We start from the raw sequence: 2,324 nt of genomic DNA, 5'->3' as shown, positions 1-2,324 counted from the left end.
TTTAATTGTTACGGGTAAGTGTGCTTGCCAGAGGGATACCGACAGAGAGAGGGAGCCGGAGAAAGCACCCCCATGTGGCATGGTCACCCTGCAATCCTTCTCTGCCACGTCTCCCTCCTTTCGGGACTTTGGGTGTGCACACACAGGGGCCTGGTGTGTTTCTCAGGCCGAGTGACATCCAGCTACCTTAGCCACCAGGCCATAGGCTGGCCCTCAACCCTTTTATGCAACTGATATTTTCTTTCTTTATTGGTACTTGCTATGTCTTTTAAAAGGAATCTTCCTCAGCCTAAGGTCAGAGTATATTCTCGTAGGTGTTTTTCTGCAAGTTTTTTTTTGTTGTTGTTGTTGGGGGAGAGGTTTTTGCTACAGGGCGCGTGCGCTCGCCAGACAGACAGAGAGAGACATAGAGACAGAAAGCGAGAAATCCCCCCCAGGGGGCATGGTCACTGTGGGTTTGAGACCTGAATTGAGTGGCTTGAAAAACATGCCAAGAAGGAGTGCCTGCATGTCCAATCATCCCAAGAGCAGAATGGAGGAGAAAGGGTTGCAGCATGACCATTATCCCATGTGTCTCACTTTCTTTTTTTCTTTCTCTCCCTCTCTGTTTCACTGTGGTGAGTGTGCACATCCTATAACAAAAACAAAAAAAAAAAGAAGAAAAAGAAAAAGCATAAGAACAAATTTTTTTTTTATTTTATTATCATCATAATCTTCTTTCTATTACACTAGATTACATATAACTTTACATTGACTTCCATTGCTTTTTCAAAAGGGAATGCCATGCATGTCAGTCAATACAGAGATATCAATCTCCCCGCTTTATCATTCAATATCTTTTCCATGCTTTTCCCAATAATTATTATTATAATTTTTTTAAACAGTTAATCACTATTTCTCATTTTGCTTATTAAAAAGACTTCACCCATCATGAAATACTTTCCAGACCGGTTCAGTTGAGAATACTATACATGTCATCATCAACAGGTAATAAACCATATCTATTTCTCATTAACATCCTGCCTCTCGATTGTTCACTGCTGTCTTTATCCTCTTCTCTCTCCTTTTTTTTTTTTTTATACTTTGTTTTTTATTATAAATTTTTTCTCATCACAACACACATATGAATTTTCCATCCAAAATACACTGTGCATTGGCTCAATCAAGCACATCAACATATATGTTCTCAGCAAATGATTTCCCAATTTTTGTGTCCTGCATACCTTGCCTTTTGTTTTGCCATCCTAGGTTCCCCATCCCCACCCTCTGCCATGTCCCATCTTCCTCCTCCATTGTCCCTGACATTCATGATTGCCCTCAATGGCTTCCGCCCCCCCCCATTCAATTGTTCTACCAATGAACTCAATTAGTCTAAGTATATCCACTAGCTAGCACAGCTGACATATCCTTACACATGTATCCAAATCTGATCCTAGGCATAAACCCCAGGGAGTAGAATGAACATATTATAAAGTAGACCCCAGTTGTGTCCATACAACTCTCTTCAGTCATCAAATGTGCATTTTTTTTTCCTCCTGCTTATTACTTTTTTTATATTAAATTATATTGCCTAACACTCATTCCCTGAGTATCATCACAACACACCAAGTGTAGTTTCCCATCTAGGATAAACTACATAGTGTCTTAATCAAGCATGTCGTCACCAATACTGTTCCATTTCTACTTTCATACATATAAATATGTTTTTTATCCTATGTTTGACCCTCAGCCCTTTCCCCCTCTCCCAATTACTCTATCTCTGCTATAGACAGCTATCCTCCAGAGGGGTCATTGAAAATGCGATACCTGCGAGTAGAGGGAGAGGGGTCACGAGTCCAAAGTTTTTAACAATAGGGAAAATAGATTCCATTCAAGGTTGGATCAAGTGTGGGTCTCGTGCAGTTCCGCAACTGTAGGTGAGTCTCCATGGAATACAGTTTCAGGAAAGCAGTTCTGGTAAGCAGAGTTGACCATCAGTTGATGTGGCACAGCGGCCATCTTGTGGTTAGCAGGAGTGGTGTTGTGGAGGTCTGCAGCGTGACTTATCCTCTGGTGTCTGGCTTCCCTAAGAATGGCAGGGTAGTTCCTGTTCTTGCCTGAGGTAATGCAGGGCTGGTATCCATCATCTTCTCACTGTCCATAGGTAGATAAAATCCTTCTCTACAGTGTATTTCTCAGTTGGTTTAAGGCAGTTAAAGGTTCTTTCTGTTGCTTATAGTTGCAAATTCTTATTCCTTCTCTTCAGCTTCAGCTTGCTGGCCCAGAGGCCGCCCGCCTCCTGCCGCCGCCGGCTTAGCAGGGCTCTGGGGGGGGGGCACGCAGAG

This window comes from Tupaia chinensis, unplaced genomic scaffold (assembly GCF_000334495.1).
Source record: "Tupaia chinensis unplaced genomic scaffold, TupChi_1.0 Scaffold000294_1, whole genome shotgun sequence".
In the NCBI taxonomy this organism is placed as follows: Eukaryota; Metazoa; Chordata; class Mammalia; order Scandentia; family Tupaiidae; genus Tupaia; species Tupaia belangeri.
Note: the sequence above shows the minus strand (reverse complement) of the source record.